The 23,451-nt window shown below is 39.7% G+C and overlaps 1 protein-coding gene across 1 annotated transcript in view; it reads left to right on the top strand.

Annotated features, from left to right (window-relative positions):
* coro7 (coronin 7) overlaps positions 1 to 23,451 on the top strand; it is a 109,976-nt gene that overhangs the window by 9,588 nt on the left and 76,937 nt on the right. The window lies entirely within an intron of this gene.

Consider the following 23,451-nt stretch of genomic DNA (forward strand, 5'->3'; position numbering starts at 1 on the left):
TTTTCTACGCTGCATGTAGTAAACATGTTGACAGTAACCCAGAGAGCACACCACTGGCTACTTTCAGTGACTCATCTTGCATTGATTTATGAATGTGCCGCACATGGTGCAGTCCCTACTCTCTACTTCCCACGGTACCCATCCTACACAAATCTAGTGTGAACCTCAGCACTCACACCACTCCTTTTTTTTTTTTTTTTTTGCCTTTAATGTAAATCTCTCACCAGTGACCTCCAGGCTGAAGCCAACAGGACTTCATCTCAACCAGCAGCAATGAGGAAGTGGAGTAGCCGGGCATTTGTGTGTTGAGGGAAGATGAAGGGGCAGGGGCAGTGACTGCTTGCTATAGAGCAAATATTCTCACACATTTCAGTTGCAGACCTCCCAGGGTGTTTAATTACTGGGGTGCTCAGCTTGCCTCCTGGGCTATCAGGTTTGTAAATATGAGAAATCCTCAAAAAACACTATATGCCACAGTGGATTAAAATCAGGTCACAGAAATACCTGGAAGACACATCAGCTTGTATGGCAGTGAGAGGGAGCATATTTTTGTGTTCATGTGCACAAAAAGACTCTTTCATCTGTTTACAGTATTTGCTCAGCCATCCGTTCTTTATCTGTTGAAGCATTTAAGACCTTCATGAAAGGTACAACGCAGGGAGCCAAAGAATACACGCCGTGCGGATTCATTTCTTTGTGTGCATTTAGGACTGTGTGTCTGTACAAGTCACAGCGTGAGGACTGTGCGTTTGTTTTTGTGTTTGTAATATCAGCTGAGCCGAGTGGCTCTCCAGCCTTTATACCTGACTGTTGACATCAGGTGTGTCAGAAATGATTTCATTCTCTACACTGTTTTGAATCTCTCTGACTGTTCATCAATCTGCATGACAAATGTCTCGGAGTTATTCAAATAGAATTTCACAAAAGTTGCACGTAAATCCCTTGATGCACCCACAAAGATGTTGTTTAAAACGGTGACTCCAGCGGGGGTGGCGAGGAGCAGTCGTAAGATCAGTCATCTGCCAGTTGGATGGGTGGCAGTTCAACTCCCAGCTTCCATGGAGCACGTGTCAAACTGTCCTTGGGCAACACACTGAACCCTGTGTTCATCCATCGGTGCGGGACTGTTTGCGATAGAGAAAAAAAAGCAATGCGTAGCCCGTAACGCTGTATAGACTCAGATGTGCTGTAGGAGTGTGTGACTGGGTGAATATGGCTCGTAGTTTGAAAGCACTTGATCAACAAGCCAAAGAAAGCGCCATATAAATACAGCCAATTTACCTTATAACTGGTGCTATATCTATGATTCTATTAGACAGATGGTATTGGAGAGCAGTACATGAATGGACAACAAAGTTCTGAAGGTCCAGGATTTTAAAAGTGAAATTAAACTTTTAATATGAAGTAAAATTATTCTCTGAGGCTGCTGCGATCAATATTAATGCTGTAAAACTGAAGCATCTTTTATTCACATATTCTTCTCTTTTGTCCAAAATCCAATGCAACTCAAAAGCACACCGTCAGACCATTTGGACTGAAATTTGGGTGTGTTATGCTAAAAGTCGCTGTATGGTGGAGAGATTAGGAGAGTGTTACAGAGGTCTGCTTGCAGAGAGGTCTCCACAGAGAGGACCAACATGTGCAAATGTGAGTCAGCACTCTACCCTCCTCTGCACGCAGCACATGACTTTACCACCTCAAACCATGTTTGAGCCACAGATCAAAGTTATTAGAGGCTTGCTCTGGCCTTTGGTTTTTGGTTCTCTTTCTTTCTTGTCCTCTCTCTGTACATCTGAAACACACAAGGCCCTGCATTGAGAGGTTTTGGTTTGGAGGCCTCTTGGGCAGACCCTCTCTCTGAAATTTCTCTTCGCACCCCATCGGCTGAGAAGTGGTTTACAGGGTGTGGGCGATGATCCTAAACACACTAAAACATTAGGAGAGCTGTAATTTGATTGGATAGAAGAGTGCATCCCACAAAGCTGTTCAGCACCATAAAACACACAATACAACCCACCATCTCTTTATTGTATAAGTGGTTTCAAGGAGATTCCCCAAAATCCTTTGTCTGTGCTTGGTGGAAGAACATTTATCAAGCACTTTCTCCACTTTGCATTTTGATTGGTTTGTTGTTGTAGATGGGATGTGATGGAAAGGAAAGGCCAGTGTGGCCACAAAGTAAACAGAGAGGGGCAGAAAATGGCCAAAGTATTTGAAATTCTAACCTCACTGGGAGGTCTTTTTGGCTTCTGACATGAAGCCTCATTAAGAGAGGCCACATCTCTTCTCTGAAAACATTTCATCAGAAGGACATCTCAACAAAAAAATCTGGAGAACATTATTTTTTTCTTATTTGCATTACATTTTTCTACAGTAAATGATGAATAAAATGCATTTTTAGTTTCAGTATTTGAGGGGGAAAAGATATCAGATACTTCCTTTTTTTTGTATGTGGTTTAATTTATATCTATTGCATTTCATTTTCTGCTTCTGGTGTCCTTCTAACTGTCCATTGTGTTTGTCAGGGTACAAGAACACTTCCTTCTTTTAAGTTTCTTCTAGAGCTACGCTCAGATCAGGCAGCTGATAGTCACTAAAGTTCTATTAACGAGATAATTTACATATCTAATTGGGTAGACCAGACAGTTACTTTTACGTCCTCTGCAGCCCCCCATTTGCTTGGACACAGTTCATGTGTGTCCACTGGTGTCCTGGTTCCATTCAAGCCTGCGTAGTTAAGTGGGGCTGGTTCATCTCTGTGGGTTCTCCCCCAGTCAGGTGGGGTAAATATAGGCCCTAATTACAGTCCTGCTTTTGCTGTATTTATAGGAAATAAGACTGCACAGGGCAATTAAGGTCTTGGACAGAAGGAGCAATGTATTCTTAATCTGTAATCAGGGCAATTGTTGTATTTACATAGTTGGCACTCATGATGAAAGAGTGTCTGCATATGTGGCATCTCTTCTCTTGTCCCACTGACTGTCGGCAGGTTGAGGTTCAGATTTGAATTTTGGTTTTGGGTTTTCTCTTTTTGTTTGAATTTATTTTATTTTGCATTAAAAAGGCAATTCCGCAAACATTTTACATTAATTATATCTCACTTTGGATATTTCCTGGAGAAGATGGGTCTCTTATGTTACTTACAACTTTTTTTTTTTTTTTTTTTTTTTTTAACAACTATTGCAGTCTCCAGGCTTTCTTAGGGCCCCATAGGGGCTTTATACACCAAACCAACAGTCGGCCATTGGGAACATCTGGAGCGTTAGTGAACGTCTCTCTCTCTCTCTCTCTCTCTCTCTCTCTGTCTCTCTCTCTGTCTCTGTCTCTGTCTCTGTCTCTGTCTCTCTCTGTCGTATTGTTGGTGTGTAATGCACCATTGGGTCTGTCGGGCCCCGTCTTTGTTGGCTGATTCAACATGATGAATTGGGGCTGTCAGTGAGAGGTGTCACTCTGATTGGCTGTTTAGGATGGTGAATGAACTCTAGTACGTTAATGGGACATTAACAGTTTTATGTTTTGATGCATGAAGCTTAAATACTTGATAAAAGCCTACATGTACAAAACAAATCCATATGATCAGTTAGTTCGAATTAAAATGCAGGTTTTTGAGGCTAAACTGGTTGAAATGTGCCGAACTATGTGCGAATAATGACAGCACTTGACACAAACATTGCTATGTTATTAATTTGACCCTATTGAATAAAGTATTGACTCCTGTTTTATTCTGCATTGCAAAGTTATTTCGTCATGCATGGATGCAGATTGTACGTGGTCATGTGAAGTGTGAAGTCATTTTTTTCTTTTCCCAGATGCTTGGGATATGTGGCTTTGCCGCAGGTTCCTGACATCAATTTAATGTATAAAAGAGCCCATATATATATATATATATATATATATATATATATATATATTGTTTTGGTACTTGTATAAATTACAGAATGCCAAAGTGGTGAATCATCAAGCACCAAACATAAACTTCTCTTTTTCTCTCTTTTCTATTCTTGGTTCTGCCATCCCTGCCATAACATCCCAATATTGGCCTCTTGTTCTCAGATGAATTGCCTTTATATCTCTATATAGATAGGCCTCCACCCTGCTTTCCTGTACTGGGCCACAAGGCTCCTTAGACTCATTCAGGAGAACAAGTACATGCTGACCTGATCTTAATGAGACACGTGCCTTTGTTGGCATTTGTCTCTTCTCTCTACTCGCCTGCATCTTTTGATCTATCTCCAGTGTCTCTGTATTTGCTGATTGTGTGGTTCTGTGTGTGAGCGTGTGCCTGTGTGTGCACACCATGTGTGTTTCAAATTACAGTGCTGAAAATACTCCTCATAGTTGTTGGCCGCCGCTGGCCGTAGAGCTGTCGATTTGTGGTCGCTGGAAGAGGAGGGAGACAGGAAAAGGGAATAGTTTGCTGGACTCGAGGGGCCAGATTCCTCTTTTTCTGCTCAGGCTTCTGCTGCTCAGGGTGAAATTAGAGAGGACCGTGGGCTGGAATGGGTTTGGACTCGATGAGGGAGTGCTTGGCAGGGCCAAAGAAAAGCACAGTGGTTTCAGCACTGTACCATCTTTTATACTTTTCCATAAATTACACAGTATGAACTCCCTGGTAGGTGTGTGTATCCATTCTTGTGTTTTTTTAAATTTTTTTATTATAGGCATAATGAACTACATTTGTATATTTGTCTTTTATTTGTGTCTTTACATTCTTGTGTGTATTTGAAAAATGTGAATATACATGGGTTCATGATCAGATTTCTCATAATAGGCAGAATAACCACAGGCAGGCTCGATGAGCTCAGGCTGTGTGTGTTTGGACTCTGACAGTCAGCACAATGAAAGTCTTTGCTGCAGAACCAGTAAGTCTGTCTCACTGATTTACACCCAGAGGAACAGGTGTGGCGGAGAAACCTTCAGAGAAATGAGATGAAACCAATTATTCAGTTTTGTGCTCTTTGATGCTCTTCTTCATTCTTTTGTTAAACTCTATGGTGGAAAAGGGGGATTAAAGTGAAATCAACTGTGATGGAGAAATGATGTGACCAAGCCGTGGATTTTTGTTTTGTGATATCTGTATTACAGGTCAGTCAGTCAGTCCATTTGTTGGCAAAGATGCTGAAAAGTCCAGCTCAATGACCTGCACTAGCAACATGTGGTTCATCTGCATTTTTTTTTTTCAAGTTGACTTAATTCAATCTGACATAACTACACCTTCAATTTGTTCAGTAGCCTGGTCTGACTTCTTGTAAAGTCGCATGACCCTCATCAGCACTGTGAGAAGCTGTTATCTATGACTGAAAAACTGAGTTTCATAGTTCATTCTTTAGCCACGAAAGTGCTGCTGACTACACTGAGCTCAAAGACGTCTTAGTTGCTGTTGTAGAGCTTTCTGTCATACGGTTCTTACAAGCAGATTGAATTTAAGTTCAAATTCAACTTTTATTAATGATATTTTATTGTATGCAAAGCAAGGCAAGATTATTTGTGTAGCACAATTCAACAACAAGGTGATTCAAAGTGCTTTACAGATACATTAAATAGTAAAAAATAAAAAGCACGATTTAAATTTTAAACAAAAGAAAGAAATAAGAACAATAGATAAAATCAGTAGTTAAAATGTGATTAAGTTTTGAAACTAAAGCTTCAGATTTGGAGCTTTATTCAAATGCAGCTGAAAATAGGTGTGTCTTCAACCTGGACTTAAATACAGTGATCTGCTGATCATTCAGCTGATCTGAGGCTTTCTGGGAGTTTGTTCCAGACATGTGGAGCATAGAAGCTGAATGCAGCTTCTCCATGTCTGGTTCTGACTCTGGGAACTGATAAAAGACCGGATCCAGATGACCTGAGGGGTCTGGAAGGTTCATACTGGGTCAGAAGGTCACTGATGTATTTTGGTCCTAGACCATATTAGAGCTTAATAGAGCAGCATCAGAACTTTAAAGTCTATCCTCTGATGGACAGGCAACCAGTGTAAAGACCTCAGAGCTGGACTGATGTGGTCCACTTTTTTGGCCTTAGTGAGGACTCGAGCAGCAGAGATCTGAATAAGCTGCAGTTGTCTAACTGACTTTTTAGGTAGACCTGTAAAGATGCTGTTACAGTAATCAAGCCTACTAAAGATGAATGCATGGACTAGTTTTTCCAGGTCCTGCTGAGACATCAGATGTTTTAACCTTGATATATTCTTAAGGTGATTGTAGGCTGACTTTGTTATTGCCTTAATGTGTCTTAATGCAGAGCTAGAATTTCTTATGAAATATGAATGTTATGTTAATTTATTTTTATGTTTGTGTTTTGTTGTTGGATGACTTGAATATCTTGCTTAAATCACATGCCTATTAAAGCAGTTGTACTTGAAAAGGATACGAAGAAACAGTATAATCCAACATAGTGTGTACGTATTTGAGAAAATTTGGGAACTGCCTCAATATATTTAGTACTGTTGGACACTGATGAAAGCCCTTTCTGAGCTTTGAGTCTAAATTTGTGGGAATGAAGCTCAAAACAAACCTATACTTTAAGGTTTTATAAAGCATTTCATAAAATGTACTTCAGATGTGCAAATTGTTGTCTTAATGTAAAAAATGCTCAGTATTCAGCTTTACCAACAAATTATTTCTCCTCGGCGAAGTTCTGTGCTTGCCAAAGAATGAAATTCTGATGCTTCCCGCAAAATGATGCTTTTTTTGGAGTTTGGAGACTGTTTAATACCAACACCACAGGGATACAAAGTTAACGCTGCGAGATGTGAAATAAAATGTCTGAATAAAATGAAGAATGGCAGGTTTTTCCAAGAACATGTCACATGCTCACCCAACAGCAAACTTTAAATTCCAGCCTCACAAGCGGCATACTTTAACCCAAAACTGAGTATCTGTGTTTTTTAAACTATTTGTCTATACAGCTAATATTGCTGATCATGACTGGACCGACATCACTTGTGGGGAAAAAGAGTTACTTAAAGCGATTTTATGGCCAATCTCTCGTGCTGGTAAACGCATTGTTTTGCTGCTAACTATATCAGTTAAATTCAATTCACTTCATTCCCGAAGGGAATCTATATTGCTATGGTGTAAATGATTATTATTATTGATGTGCTATTGTTATAGATAGATTAGCCCTGCATTTCCTCGTCCTTTTCCGTTACTTCTCTGTCTGCCCGTCTAATTCTAAAGCTCAGTAGAGAGGTGTTAGCTCTTGCAGCCATGTCTCGGTGGAAAAAAGAAAAAAAAATATTGCCACTGATAGTTCTGCTTTGAGCCTCATAAGGGTTCCAAGGTTGTTGATTTTATCTGCCAGTGATCTCAAACTTATGATGATCAAAGGAAGAAGGGGTTTAAATTTCATTCTCTTTTTCTTCTGTTTTGCTCCTCCTCTGCATTCTACGTGTCTCCTCTTAAACCCATCAGAATTTGGGGTCTTTCTTGGGACTGATGGAACTTTTATGTTATGCTAACACAGCTTGATGTTGCAGTGTTCGTCATGTAGAGTGACAGCTTTACCCGAAAGTGCACATATGTCTCTCTGTGGCTTACTGCCCCCTCAGACCGCACAGATTTCCCTCCCGTGGTTTATCTTTTTGTGAATGCTCACCTTCTTTCCCAATCACTAACATACCTAGCACTTCATGCCTGCATTTTTCTCCATCAAACCCTGCTGGGTTCAGGACCTGGTAATAGCCAGTGGTTAACTCAGCCCAGATGTTGTGCCCACCCCCCCTTTCCCCCTCTTTTCTTGTACTTTCATTCCATCTGGTTACTGGCTACTGCCCATCACCAGTCTTAGGAAATTTGGCAAAACTGGAAAGACCAATTCTTCTTGAGGAGACAGTCTTTTTATCTTGGATAGCTCTGTTAAACAGTGGTTTGACATCTCAATATTCTGTTCTCTCCTCTTGATGGAGTCTGTTTCAATTACGACTGATCCATCAAAGTTGAGTTTCATGACTAACTCCTCAATGTGCTTGTTTTCTTTGTAAGCAATGTGATGCTGCCAAGGGTTTATTTTGGATGTATAATTGAAGTTGTGTTTTGTGAGGGATGGCTGAATGAATGCGGTGGTGGGGGTGTAACTGAAGGAGCTGGGCATTTGGAGGGTGAGATTTGAAGTTTGAAGGGGTTGAACTGCTTCAACTAGTGAATAGGTTTTGTCTTGGAAAGTGTGTGTGTTTGTGGGTGTGCGTGCTCTCTTGGTATGGTAATGAAGATTTTTCAACAAAAAATATTTTGGAGTGAAAGGGTTGGAGTGAATGCCAGCTGGCAGCAATGGAGTTCTGTGCTCACATGTGTGTGTTGTTTGTGAACGGAGGCCTCATTAGTGAGCCGACTGCTCTGGGGCTCTTATTTTCCAACTAGTTAAGTACCCACGCACACATGTGGATCACACCTGGAGCCAAAAATAGGTGGAGATTAGCTTTTTCTGCTGATGCTTCCAAAGAGTGAGGTGCCACCATCATGGGAATGAGGGGCTTCTTCAGCAGCCGGTCATACAGTATCTGAGTATTAACTCTTTAATCTGATCGATGTAACGCATGCAGATAAAGCTAAGAGCAAATATTCTGCAATGAATGGATCATTGTTACAAGGTAAATTAGATTAGTTCATCTAGAAATCATTTGTTTCGGGAGATTTGTCATTTTTTTATGGGAAAGATGGAATTGAATATTAGAAAATAATCAGAACCTTGACCTCAGAGCTTCCAAATCAGCACAGTTTCAGCCTCTCACAAGCTTCTCTTTTTCTATGCTTTTCAGTTTTCATGATCTATGTGGCTTGAATTGTCCACTCATCTGCTTTACTCATATCTATCCATGTTAGCTAAACGGTTACTTACCGTGTTTACTTCTATATTTTCCAAGAGTTTATATTCATTTTGTTATCTAATCTTTGTATTTCTTTTTACCCTCTGTGTGCTGACTCTTTCCTATTGTGTTGTGTAAGCTGCTGGAGACTGAATTTCCCGGAAGGAGTCATCCCAAAGGGATCAATAAAGTTGAGTCTAAGTCTAAGTCTAAATGGACAAAATGTCTCTCTGTTCTTTGTTTAAACTTGGCAAAAAGTCTGCTGCACCTCGAATTATGACATGGTATAGAATAAGTCTTTTTTTGTCTTGTTTTTATGGGTGGATTTGAGTATTCAGTAGCAGAGGGCAGCAAGTGCTGTTTGTACGCAAATTTATTTTAGGATTAGTTGGGTTATTGTTTGGGTTAATAAGTGAATATTAGTCCTTTTGTAGTTACCATGATGCGTTAAGTGCACAGAACACTTATTTGATGCTACAATTGAATGATATTTCAACATTCAGACATGAACTTTTAGCATTATGGATCATTCATCTAGAGAGCTAGTGAAATACCTAGAATCAAAAGCAAAGGCCGACCTGTCAGACAAGAATTTTGCTCTCTATAACATGGTGCCGTAGGCCTCCAATGCAGAAAGTTAGTGCGGGGCCTAATATGCAGCTGAGACCAACCTCTGAGTGCCCCGAGGGAAATAAAGTGCAGCCTGAGCTCCATCCGTGGCTGGGAAAGCTGACCTTAGTTTGACCAAAGCCTAGTAATATTTCAATTATCCTGGTCAGCACAGCCTGTGTTTTCCCCATATGTTGGCCTAATTAATCATTGTTATCTCTGAGGTCAGGATGGTGTGCTTCATATAAGAGGTGAGTTTGAAGAGATCCAATCTGGCGCGTTCACCATGCATTTAACCCACTCTTTGAACCAGGATCATATGCGTGCAGATTTAAAGAAAAACCAAAATAAAACGATATGCACCCCTTGTTGGTTTCTTACCACAAATTACGTTTTGTTTTTGTTTATTCTTCAAAATTCCAGGATGTAATCAGTTCCATGTCTTTATTTGGTATAGACAAAGCTCATAGAATAAGCTTACCCTAGTAGATTGTGATGTCAAAATCATTAGATTTTAAAAAGATTAACAGTTTATTATGAGATAATTATGTCATTAGACATAAATGGTACAACTAATCAAGCATAAAGATAATAAGATTATATTTTGCTTAAATGTTATAAATCATAGCCATAAATCACTGCTGGCAAACATTGTTTTTTTTTCACATGCAACCCTAATTCTGAAAGAGTTGGGATGCTTTGCAAAATGTAAATGAAAACAGAATGCAATGATATCTGTTTTTGTTCAAAATAGAACATAGAAAAATATTTCCTCATCTTGAATTTGATGGCTGTTATACATCTCAGAGAAAGTTGGGACGGGGGTAACAAAAGTCTGGAAAAGTAAGTGATATTTAAAACAACCAAACAAAAAAAGAGATGGAGAAATATGTTGCAACTAATTCTGATAGTTTGCAACAGGTCAGTCACGTGATTTAGTTGAACAAGAGAAAAGGTCATGTCTCTTAGAAGTAAAGATAGGCAGAGATTCAGCAATCTGCTAAAAAAAAAAACGTGTCCATAAATCGTGGAGTACTTTCCACATTATTATCCTCAAAGTCAAACTGCAGACTTTTAATATTTTCCACCATCAAAAGTACATAATACCATCAAAGATTTAGAGAATCTGGATGCCCAAAGATCTTTGGGCTCTCAGGCAGCACTACATTAAAAACAGACATGATTCTGTCACGGAAGTCCCTGCGTGGGCTCAGGATGACTTCCAGTAATCATTGGCCATCCACATATTTAAATTTCCTTTTGGAAATCATGGACACCACAACATCTGGACTGGAGAGGAACCATCCAGCTCGTTGTTAGAGTTCAGTTATAAAAAAGCCTGCGTCTTGGATGGAATGGGGGAGCATTAATACCTACTAATCTTTGAACTCATACATCTGGAAAGTCACCATAGATGTTGAAAGATTTTGGAAGAACATATACTTCCATCCACACAACATCTTGTTAAACGGCATACTTTACCTATTTCAACAGTATGGCTTTGTAGTAGATGAGTCTTGGTGCTGGCCTGGCCTGCCTGCAGTCGAGACCTTTTACTAGTTTAACACATTTGGTGCATCATATAATGCAAAATGCAACAAAAAAGACCCAGGACCCATTTATAGACTGTTGTTAAAAGAACAGGGACTGTTAAACATGACCCTCTCCCGACCTGTTTTTGAGATGTGTTGCTGGCATCACATTCACTTTATTTACTTTTTTTTTTTTAATGAAAGGTGAAATGGGATTCTATTTTTTTTTTTTTTTTTTTTTTATGTTCTACTGTGACTAAAACATTAGTATGTGAGATTGGAAGTCATTGCATGATGTTTTCCAAAGTGGTGTTGCCATGTTTACATCCCACTGGATTAGTGTATGATGCAGAGAACAAAGCTTTATGCAGTGCCCTGACAGTAGTCTCCCCTGCTCTGCCTTACAGTGCTCAGTGCTGGAGCAAACCTGCATCGGTGGTGTTTTTCTTCTCAGGGACCAAAGAAATGTGCTGCATTCTGTAATGAGTTCTCAAGAGTAGGAACTACTGAGGAAAATCTGCCACGCACATGTCTTATGTTTTTCCAACAAAAGCCAACTTAGGTCATCTTTTACTAATTGAGCTTCTTAAGACAACAGGTTCTGCTGCAATTTGTGGTTTCATGCTAGAGCTAAATAGATGTTCTCCCTGAGTAAAGCTGTTGATTGTTGGGGAAATTTAGGCCCTGTCATAGCTGGGAATTCTTTGTTTCAACTTGATCTGCAGCAGGTGTTTGAGATGTTTGTTAGCACAGTGACAATGAGGTGATTAATCAAGCCGTTGCTCAGCAGCCCCGTGCCCTGTTGCTCCATATACAGTCCGCTTGGCATCAGTACTTGAGCTGTGGCCATTTAAATTATATTCACTGCAAACATGTTATGAACCTTACTTATCTCAGTTTAGGCAAACACATGCTATGGCAATTATATACATATTATATATGCACATGATTACACATAGATGGCACACATGAACATAGCATGCCTGGCACACATGTGCCCCCATTGAATATCAATGTTCACAACTCGAGTTTCTGTGGGGGCACTTTGAAGATGTGAAGCCTCTCTGATGTGGTTTCAGGGAGGGAGTAAAGTCATCCAGCTGTACTCAGTGCAGCTATCAAAGAGCCATAAATGACAACAGGCCCAAGAGGCTGCTGAGACTGAGGGGCTTCATGGTGTCTCCAACAGTATGAGCTGTGTGTTGTTTGCTCCTGCTCTGTCTCAATCACCATGTCTTCACCAGACCCTTCCCTCCCAAAGACTCATCTCTGGTTTTGTGAAGCAGGTCTGGTGTGCAGATTCTCCTCAGCGCAGGGTGTCAGGATCCCTTGCGGTTGTCAGCAGCATCATTCCGTCCTCTGTCATTAGTGCCCTATCCTGCTCCACGGATCCCTGCTTTCATTTAAAGGACCAAGCCACTAAGTGCATCTCTAGAATATTCATTACTTGAAAGTCAACCACAATTACCATCAAAAACTCTGGAGAATCTGGCTGGCTAGTGCTTCTTTTGGACCGAAACACAGATTTGGGGAATTCAGTGGTCCCGTTAATCATGTTAGTTCCAGGAACAGACAAATTCTGTGCAGCGCTCTGATCCAAAACCAGCTTATGTGACCTTGGGTAGTTTTGACAGAGGCCTCTGCCAATAGGCAAAGTGCCATTGGTGCCATTCTCCTTGCAGTGCACTGAAAGTGGGTCCACTCTGTTGTCTCCTTGGCCTCAGGAACGTCAGTCTAGACTAGTGTAGTTGGCTTCTTAGATTCCTGGCTGGGCTGCACAGCTGAATTAGCACATAGGTTTGATAATCTCAGATTTTTTGCATCTAAAGTGTTTCACTTCTATTCGAAACTGATTTGACTCCAAAAATCAAAATGCAGGTTTACTCAGACTCTATTGAAAATCATAAAGGTTTTTTAGTGTTAAGTTTATGAAACGTGTTATGAAATTCTCGTGTATAATTCGTGACTTTAGTAATAATGCTATACCACTGGATTAAGGGAGAATTTACTTACCGTAATTTGACCCTTCGCTGTCAGAAGTGATTCAAAATCGGCAAAAACAAGATATGATGCACGGCTTGATCTGTTTTATGAATGGTAGAACATAAAAACAAGTCCTACAGTGTGTTATTGCTGAATACACTGAATGCAGTTGAAAGTAAGAATTCCCTCCCTCACCACGGGCAAGAAATATAGTGTAACATTTTCGTGTTTGTTTTGGATGATTTTTTTTTAAATAATGTGATTTAAAATCATATAAGATTTTGGGTAAAGTCGGAGGATAATTTTTTATTTTCTAAGGATTTTGGAGCACTTTTTGACAGGAAAATGGGCAGAGATAGAAAGAGAGGAATGACATGTGGCAAAGGGCACAGGCTGGGACTTTATCCTGGGTTTACTTTGAGTGCCCACTTAACCAGTTAAGATTCCTGGTGCTTTCATATTTGAGGATTTGTTACAGATATAAGATCGTGAAATTGCCATTCATTTAGAAAAAATTGAATGATAATTGGTTTGAAACATAATCAGTCCAAAAGTCAACATGCAAACCTGCATCCCTGTAACTGCAAAACAAAAACTGACTTTAAAACCATCTTTCTGAAAATGACCTTACTTCTCACTTGATTTCTTACCACTGCAAATATTTTCTTAGTAAGTTGAGGGTCTCTATCGCAAGTTTTACATCCTCTTTAATACAGCATGTTGTCATTTTTATAATTTTTTTCCCCTCGTAAAGTAACATAGGCTGTGCTTCAGGCTGGAGCCGTCTTGACTGAAAAGTGTTTACCCGTGGATTTGCATGGTCTCCAGAGTTCATAGTCGGAGCCACCAATGGCTTGTGACACCTGATTTCAAAGAGGGAAGATGGGGACGTCAAAAATGCTAACTTGAATCTTCAGAATAAGTTTGATTTCACAGTTTTGGGTGACATCACCTTGGCTTCCGCCACCTGTTTTTACAAATATGAGTCTCATGGTAAAGGCACCTGCCTTGTCCAACCATTCATCAGCACCAAACACCTCCCTATGTGGATTTTGGGCTGTACGGTTTATACTGTATCTTATTATCCCCAACATTGTAAGTACTTTCAGATAATGATAAGAGGGGAATTGAAATTCAGTGGATGTTTGAATGGATAAAATTCGCAAGATATCCTTCAATCGCTACTTAAATTAACGAATAGCAAAGTATGAGCTCTCTTGATTGACACGAATCCAAAGTCTATTGAGAGTGCAAAAGTCTAGCCATAGTGGAGATGTGCCAGGCATTGTGCCAGCTTCTAAAAGGCTATACTGCTGGGAAAGTGGGGCCTCTCTCCATTTATACATATAAGGTCAATTTTTCCCTCCTATGTTTAAAGCCATTTGCTGCCAAAACCACGCAAGTTATCCTTCGTGGTCATACCCATCTTATACTCTCTTATACTGACTTTTCTCGTTTTCCTCGCTAATACTAAGACATTCTGTTCATTATTAGTTCAGTCCTTCACGGCCCAAAAATTAACTGATAACTCGTTAAGCCTCCCTTTTTCCCCATATAATCTTTTTTCCATGATGTTAACTGATTCCAGGGGCCAGTATTTTCCTGCTCTCTTAAAACGCAGGATGACGTCTTTGTGGCAGGCAGAAAAGGTGGTGCTGATCAGTGTTGCCCAAAGTCTCCTTCACAGAAGATGCTGCCCTTCATTCTCTAAGCCAGACTCTTACAAACTGAAATCTTTCTGATTATCTCTTCAATTTAATTTAGTTGGTTCTTGTAGAAAAAAATCTACATTAGCAAAAGGACAGCAGACTTAACAGTGTTGAATCATAATTTAATTTCAGTAGTTTTATGTCATGTTTTTGCACGAAAAGTAAAAAAAACATTGTGAGCAATACATTTATATATTTCTGCCATCGGTCACCCTGCCCTATAAATAATCCACACTGAAATTGACCAATATCAATTCCAAAAAAACCCCCAAAAAAACAAAGAAGCTCAGCGTTGTGTTTAAAATGTAAATTAAACCAGAATGCAATAATTTGCAAATCTCATAAAACAATCATTTATTCACAATAGAAAACATATCAGATGTTGAAAGTGAGACATTTGGCTGTTTCATGAAAACATTTTGCTCTTCTTGAATTTGATGACAGCTAAAAGCTTAAACAAAGGTTGTTTACCACTGTGTAGCATCCCATCTTCTTTTAACAACAGCTGGTAAATGTCTGGAAGCTGAGGAGACCAGATGCTGGACCTTTGCTATAGGAATTTTCACCCATTGTAGCTGCTCAACATTCCTGGGTCCTCTTTGTCATATTTTGTATTTCATGATGCACTGAATGTTTCAGCTGGTGGAAGGTCTGGACTGCAGGCTGGCCATTCCAGCATCAGGATCCAACTATTACAAAGTCATGTAGTTGTGTTAGATACAGTTTGCGGTTTAGCACCGTCTTGCTTAAATTTGCAAAGCTTCGCCTGAAATGTGTAATCTGGACGGAAGCATAAGCTCCTCTAAAACCTGTAAATACCTTTCAACATTGATGGTGCCACCTCCGTTGGCACTAATGGTTATTGAACTGAGTACTGACAACAAGCTGGATGGTCCCTCTTCTTTTTAGTCTGGAGGTTGAGTTTCCACTTTGCCTCTGTCCGTTTTGATTTAGCTTTGGTCCAGAAGATGAAGATGGCAGCGTTTCTGGATCATGTTCACATGTATGGCTTCTTCTTTGCATGATCGATTTGTGGATGGCCCGGTAAACTGTGTTCGCAGACAATGATTTCTGGATTTCTGTGGTTTGCTAAACTTTTACCCATCTGAGAGTCTTTGCCCCTTTAAGGTGCTCTTTTTATGCCCAATGATTTTGCAGACCTGTTATCAATTAATTTGATGTTCAACATGTTTCCCCAGCTCTTTTGTTTAGGTTCACTTCCTTTTCTAACCTTTTGTTGCCCCATCCCTATTTTTCTTTTTAGATTTGACATTATATGTGCAATTCATTGCATTTTACTTATATTTCAAACCGTGTCCTAACTTTTTTGGAATTGGGGTTGTAAAATGTTCAAACCGTTCTCTGGTTTCAGCCTTTCAAATTGAAGATTTATGCTTTTCTTTGTCTAATTGTAATACTTTGCTTTTATTGCCAGTTGTTCTATTGTTATTAAATTTTTTTTAAACAAAAAGTAACCGTCCACCTTGTAATATAGGAGTTCTAGGATATAAGATACATATGTAGTATGTGTGTTAGATGAAACTGAAGAAATGGCCTCTTCATCCCTTGAAGACCGATGTGCCTTCTATATATGTTCAGTACAGTATCCTTGTTATCATTATTTATTTCACACACTTGTTCATTTAAGTTAAAAAAGGGAGATAGGGATAGAAAGAAAACAAGGAAAGAAAACGAAAAACTGGGCAGACAAAAGACTTCTGGATATCCAGTTCTAGCTGGATGCTATATGTATATATATATAAATATAAAAAACTTGGAAGCAGTCCAGTCTGTAAACCCTTCCCGGGGGTCTTGCCTGGTGTCTGCAGACTAGACCGAGACCCAAAGCTGTCCTCTTTGTCTTTCTGGCTCACCTCTCAGCTGGATTCGCTGACACAAAGGAAATGAGACGAGGGAAAAAATGACTGCAGGACAGGCAAATATACAATAAAGATGGTGGTAGTTCAGTCTCACAGGTGAGTCTGTAGAAGTACTTATATGTAAATGTTCCCATTTCAGAATAGTCAAATCTTTGATTTCTGCTATTGCAGCTGCACGATTTACTGCCTCATCATTCCCTTAGATTCTACTCCTTGGCTCAGTTTTTTGTGACCTTACATGTTTGTTTTTTTCTGCAAAAGTAGAGACCGTATATAAAGAAGTAATAAGGAATAGCACTTTGTGGCCTCTGGACTTTCAGGAGAAATTAGCAAAATGTAATAAGGTTTCAATTAACGGGGAGAAAAAGTGGCAGTAGGGGGCAAAGGAAATGAGAGAAAAAAATTACTGGTTTGATTTCCATCTTTCATACTTCCTGTTCTCTTCTTCTTGTTCCCTCTTTCCATCCTATTTCAAGAAGCTCTGTAGAGTCACTTACTTTTGAAATGGCCAGTTCCAACTGAGAAACAACTTAAATGGGGCCGAGCAGGATGAAGAATACCTAGTAATTAGTGAAAAGACTAATTACACATAGATGAAGAGAATGAGAAGGGGCTCTGTTTCTGGGTGATGAAAGCCAGAATTGGTTATTGATTGGAGGAAGGGAAATGAAAGGGAAAGAATTATGTTTCTTTAACATCAATTCAGCCTTTAGGATGTGTGAATAGGGAGAAAATTCGAGAAAAAGGAGAAAATGAGGAGCAGGTTTCAAAGATAAATGGCTGCAGCTGGGGCTACTTGGTGTGGTGTTGTGCATCATGCTGTCATGTTAAAGAGGAAGTACACCCTCTTTTGATTCCAAGAGCTTAATAGAAAAGTAATCTCGTCCTTACCAGGTCTTGAAATTGAGTAAATAAAACCTCAGAAGAACAACAATGCATACCACATCATACTCTGCCATTTATTTGACATAAGCGAAGCCAAAAGGCAGAAGAAGTGTTTGAAAAACTTACTGCTTCCATTGGGATAAAGAGGGTAAGTAGCAGCCAGGTGCTGCAACTCCAGTACACTTGATGAATTAATCATCGGCAAGTGTGAGCACTTCTATAAAAGCTTAAATGTTGGCACTTTGCTGATCTGGAGCATTCAGATGTGTTAACACAATAATAATGAGGAAAGACATCAGCAATGATCTTAGAGAAGCAATTGTTGTTGCCCATCACAAACACCTCATACCAACGGTCAAACACTGTGCTAAAGGGCTGGTGATTTGGGCTTATTTTGCAGCCACAGGACTTGCTCAGACGAGTTTTTTACTCACTGTCCTCATTTTGTTGTATTGTATTGTTTGTTGAATGAGGATTTGCTTTCTCTTTCACATTTTTGTGCATTAAAATTTGTTGTCTACAAAATGTAACTGAGATATCCCTTTTCTTATCTTATTCTAGGGGGAAAAAAGCAAACAACCATATTTCGTTACATTATTGCTGCTAAACTACACCTGGTAGACAAGGTTTTATGTCCATATTGGGGAAAAATGGGGCTGTGAACCAGAATTAGACAATTAAGTCTGAGCATTTTGAAAAAGGAGGATATGACTTGATTATTATCTGACGGGAAGGTCTCAATGTATGGATGACGTTCTAAAAAAGATTGAGTTGATTTCTGCAGCAGATGTTGGACTCAGTACAAAGTACTTACAGAATCTTACAGTTCTACAGAACAGGGGAAAGACAACAGAAAGACAGTCAGTGAAAGAGGTAGAGTCTATGATAGTTCCCATATGTGCACACAGACACCTGATCTTCGTCCTGGTGGGTGAATCAACATTCCCAGCAAGTGTCACATATGTGCACGCCGTCTGTTCAAGTTCAGATGTTAAATAGCTGAGGGAGAAGAACAGAAGGAGGTGGACTGATCCTTATTTGTTTATATTGAGCGAGGATATTTAATAGACCCACAAAAGTATAATCAGCCACTGGTACTTTCCCGTGTCTACATCCAAGCCAGCAAAGTGTTTAACTTTACCTTAAACCCTGCCTGGTGTCATTTGAGGTTTAGTAGCATTATCTCATTCAGCAATGCTTTCTTCCTTTTTTTCCCCCTCTTTATTGATCTTGTCAGATATTTATAGATATGGTTTATCACTTGTATTACTTAAGTCTGAAAAATACTTTCCCACATCATCGAAGCTGACCCCTGTGTCTTTTCTAAGATGTAATGTCATTTCCCAACTCCATACACCACCTGTGTGCACTTTGTCATAAACAATTTCTTTCTTCTTTCTGCCTGTCTGTGTTATTCCATCACCTTGGCTCCTTAGTTTGGCTGCTAAGGAAAACATTTGTCTCATTTTTCCTTTTTTCTTTCCCTCAATCCTGCCACTGTATCACCCCCTTTCTCTCCCATTTTTAAGAATGTCACGATCAATTTGTTGCATGTCGGTAAGGTTAAGCTCCAAGGAGGAGGGCGCAAGGTGAGTGGGGCTTGAGTCATATGACTGCAAAGTAGGGGATACTGTTTGGCGGCTTTTATACAGACTCACAAGGTCCAGATGTTGTGTCCTTTGGCTGGCCTTGAGTGGAAGGAATAGCAGGAATAGTAGCTATTGCTTTGCTATGCTTCCCTTGGCTGAAAGCTGCTCATATAGGTAAAAATTGAGTGAAGGCAAAGCTCAAACTCGTATCTTCATTTGTACCTCTGGAGCAGCAGCTGCCAAGGTCTGATGACATCTTTATCTTCTTAGGCTTAAAGCTTAACACTGGTGCGATGTGATCTATGGAGCATACTGTCTGCCTTGTGATATAAGGCTGGTTCATTTGTCTTGTGTGCCTGACTCAGGCAAGGTAGTAAAGGCCTAAGAGATGTTGTAATGGCAAAACTTCAGCCTGGTTTGAGAAAGATGATATCTTGCTATTTTTTGTTGAACCCCTGAAAATTAAACTTGTATTTTATTTCTCCATACTCCAACGACTAGTCTAAAAGGAGGTTTGTGTTGGCGTGATTTGAAGCTTGTGTACATAATGAAGAAATGCATCATACAGATGAAGACATGATGAAATATTAACCAAAACTGCACCAGGTTACAGAGCTTTCTATTTCTATCACAGGAGATCTAAATATAAAGTGTCAAGCCAGGTTGCTGGTATGACGTATTTGTACAAAATAAAATACAGTTTTAAAGACATTACAGTAAATATCCTTTTCTTCTTTTTATCCATATCAAAATAGAAAAAAACATTAGAATAAATGGCAGATAACGGTTTACTTTTTTCCTCGTTAATACAGGATTATAGTAATAAATACTGCTGGGTGTGTGCTCTTTCTTCCTTAATCTTAGCCATATTCAAATATGCATTCATACATTCACACCCACAGCAAATTTAGAATCACTCGTTAAAGAAACATGTATGTCTTTCAACTTTTACAATCGGAGGATTAATTGGTGGCATGATTGAGTACAAAAAGAGGTTCCACCAAAGGCTTAGAGTTTTTTGGTACATTAGTGACGGCGTCCATCTGCAGTGCTGGTAGCCACCGCCACCAGCCATTTTTTTTCAAGAAGACATGCAGTCCCACAAAATGCTAAGGCACCAATGGAGGGATCTATGTTCAGCCTTTTAGTCTTTCCAACCACAGATACGCCTTGTGTCGTACTCCATCAAAGAGTAATACGTTTTTAAAAAATAACCATCAACATGTACATTGCGTGATACTGAGAAAGGATTCAGGGAGCTGCTGAAGAGTCAAGGCTGGAAACCTCTGCGGGATGCGAGTGATCTTCAAGCCCTCTGGTGGAACTACATGAGAAACCAGCGTAATAGACGGAAGGACAATGGACACACTTTTTGTAGTCAGTCCATGTTTCCTTTGATTTTCGGAAAGTTGACATCAGGTTCTTCATGTCAAAGATAAGAAAGGACATCAGTGCCCATGGTATGGATGACTTGCATCTGTGTGAATGGCCCACTGTTGTATAGTTGTATATTAGAATTTTGAAGAGACATATGCTACCCTCAATGCGATGTCACAGGTGTATGGTTATTTCAGCAGGACAGTCAGAGACCTAATTCAGCACGGCTTGCAATAACATGGCTTGTGTATTTATTTCACTGGCCTGCCTGCAGTCCAGATCTGTCTTCTTTTGAAAATACATGCCGCCTCATGAAAAAAATTAAACCCGACCACAGACTATTGAGCTGCTGAAATCTCGTACTCAGATTCTTCTTGCAAATTCCAGCAATTAGTATCCTTAGTTCCCAAATGACTGAAAAGAGTAATTAAAGGAAAGGCTGACGTTGCACAATGTCAAAGATGTTTTCTGGCATCTAATTCTAGCTTTCTTTATATTTTATAAATATAATGTCGTTGATCAGTGAAGACACTGAAAATACTTTATTATGTGCCTTTAAATAAAAATTTAAACCAATTAACAACTTAAGGATGTACGTTTACAGCTTTTAAATGGCCTTTGTAGATTGTGAATATGGAAAATCCTGAATCTGCTTGAGAGCAACCTCATGCCTCTGTACAGCCTCACAGTGTTGGTAAGCATGTCTGTGTAGGCTTCTTCATTTAGATTATGTGTCTCTTCATTTCATTAGTTATTTTGATGATTCCTCGAGAAATACTGTCATCCCACCAGTGAACGCTGTTCAGCAGTGGATCAGCATGACTGAATATGGCAAAAGAAAAAAAAAAGAAGCGATGATAGCAAATTTATTCTGTTTACTTTAGCAAGTTATATAAACACAACTGGAATCCCCTGCTGTTAGCCAGTAATATGAATCAGACTACACATGTGTCTCCTTAAAGCAGTGCTGCTGTTAGACAGACACAGAACAGTTTAAAATAGCCTGAGCTCAACTTGTTCCTAGTTTGGTCCGAATGCCAGACCATTGTCTTGCCCGTGGAAGGAAATCAGTGGTGCCGGTGATGAACAGCTCAGTGGCAATGAATTATCTTTCTGTTTATACCACACCAGTTTCAGCCTTTCCCCCCCTCACTGGTTTCTGATCTATTGCCTTTTTTTTAGGTCTGAGTTTACTCGGGACTGCTCCTGCTGATCAGGGCTATTTTTCAGCTGACGCTCCTGCATGGACTTATCGAGGCATATGGGAGCTCGCTTACCTGCATGAGACATATCATTTCACTTCAGATTGAAAAATGATCCCCAGTCATGACTGAGATGTTTATTCTAACCAGGACTTATTATGAGAGCGTTGATAGTTACTTTAGAAATGTGTTGGAGAGCCAGGTCGGTGGAGTGTTTTGAATATCCTGTAAGTGGATAAAGCTACTTGGGAGCACAACAGACACTAGAAAACATCTGTTTAAAATACAGGTGGTGTCAGTTAAAACCTCTGGTATGGACTAAGACACATCATCCCTGAGAGAGGTGCAGAAGTTGAAGCGTACTTTTGATGTTGGCTCATGGATATGTTGTAATATCAAGTTCCCTCAATGCTGAGAACAATAAATTTAGTATGAAACACCAGCGTGGCCTACAAGCACGCATTCAGCTGGCTGCAGAGCATTTATGGTTTTATTCTCTTTTACTGACAGGGAAAGTTCCAACACAGGAGTCTTGGCCTAAGCTTTACATTTAGAGGATAAGTCAAACACTTTCGGAAATGAACTATTTGTACATACGTGAGATTTATGTCCATTCATGTGTTCTGTGTATCTAGTTCATAGCTTACAAAGTTTTTCTCTCTTTTTTTTTTTCTCCATAAAGTCAGATGAGGAGACCGGAATTGCTGTCATGCAGTCAAGAAACAACTGACTTATCTTAGTAAGAGGCCTGGCTTAAAGCTCAAAACGTCAAAAGTTTACCAAGTCCCACTTTGTGTCTGGTTTATTTGATTTGTATATCAACATACGTGTAAAACCAACATGTTTTCCAGTTTTCTTTGTTTCATTTGTAGCTTCAGATTTGTGTAGACGGCCCTTTTTCAATCACAACTGTATTGTCTTGCCTGCATCGTGAGTTATTTTGACATATTTTACCTTTTTTAATCTGTAGTCCACACATCACTGAGTATTTATAGTTACATCAGCGCATAGATTGAGCAAGCTCCGTTAGGACACGAGTTTTCACGTGCTTAGTCACTCTTCATAGCAGAGAATCATCATCTCATCTCTGCATGTTTATATTTTACTCAACAAGATAACATACTTTAGCAGAATCCTGTGGAGAAGGGAGTTAACTTTTGAAATTCCTTCTCACTGAAATAAATAAAACAAGCAGCAGTCCTTCTGCCTAAAATGACCACCCCTTCATATTCAAAGAACTGCTGCTGTTGGAGTAATTTGACACACAGTGTCTCATCCATAGTCCACATGTATGAAAATAAGAAGCACCTGGGGAGGACTTTGGAGGAGCAAGCAGCAATGAGGGACTGGGGTTTGGGTTTTTTATCAAAACGACCTGTTTGTGTTGGTCCCTTCCCAACCAGACATGCAGAGCTCCTGTCAAACAGGATATAATTATTCTATGTTCATCCTTCATCCCTGTATTTTCTGTCACTGGCTTCAGGCTCAGATCTATGACGTACTCAGCGAACTCTAACAGTCAGATCCATGTTACGCTCTACCCTACTGTGTGTTCAGGGTTGCAACATGGCAGCTTAAATTCTCCCCATTTGTTTTTACAGTTTGTCATCTGCGACCAGTTAACGGTTAAACTGGAATGAGGCTTCTAGAGAGAGGTTGTGAATGTAAAACTCAGAATTTAAGTCTCTGACATGCACAGGCATCCAACAATGTTCCTTAGAGGTAGCGTGGCTGTAAAAAAGGACAAAAGTTATTCTGGGAGACACAGCGGGATGAGGAGCTAACAGCTCCCATTTATGGAAACTCCATCCCTGCACACCTTATTGGAAAATGCAGCATAATTCTAGTTCTAATACACAGTTACCAGGGGACGTATGAT

This window comes from Odontesthes bonariensis, chromosome 21, assembly GCF_027942865.1.
Source record: "Odontesthes bonariensis isolate fOdoBon6 chromosome 21, fOdoBon6.hap1, whole genome shotgun sequence".
Taxonomy (NCBI): Eukaryota; Metazoa; Chordata; class Actinopteri; order Atheriniformes; family Atherinopsidae; genus Odontesthes; species Odontesthes bonariensis.